Source organism: Macaca nemestrina, chromosome 2 (assembly GCF_043159975.1).
Source record: "Macaca nemestrina isolate mMacNem1 chromosome 2, mMacNem.hap1, whole genome shotgun sequence".
Classification (NCBI taxonomy): domain Eukaryota; kingdom Metazoa; phylum Chordata; class Mammalia; order Primates; family Cercopithecidae; genus Macaca; species Macaca nemestrina.
The window spans coordinates 132640082-132640659 of NC_092126.1; positions in this window are offsets into that span (position 1 = coordinate 132640082).

Genomic DNA, 578 nt, shown 5'->3' on the forward strand with positions numbered 1-578 from the left:
GGGGCCGGCGAAGCGGGGAGGGGCGAGGCCAGGAACTGAGCCGGCAGGGAGGGGCGAGGCTGACTGCTGTCGGGCTCCCGTGGGCTTTAAAGCCTTGCCCTGTAATTATAATCTTAATTACCTACGCTTAATTAGGTAAGTCTTATACAGTGCATAATGTTGCTCTGCAGCGTGAAAATGTAGATAACACATTATGCGTTTATACAAATTATATGTTAATACGTAATTATATAAAATATTGGTATATTCTATGAAAAACTCCTGAAGAACCATCCCAATATGCCACAGCTTTCCTCCGGGGGCAAAGATCAAGGAAAATTTTCACTTTCTGCTTTTCAGGATGGTTCCAAAGTCTTTGCCTTTATAAGTACTCACTTGAATAATAAATTTATCTAAATCAGTTTACAGTGGTAGGGTGGGAGATTATTTTCTTTGTACAAATCAGCATTAATACTTTCATGTCACATTCTGTTTGATAAGTTCAGCGGAAACGAAATGACTTTTAAAAACTTTTTTCCTGAGACAAATGTGTATATTTAGATACAAAGAAAAAAGTATAAAGGAAAACAATCACAAAA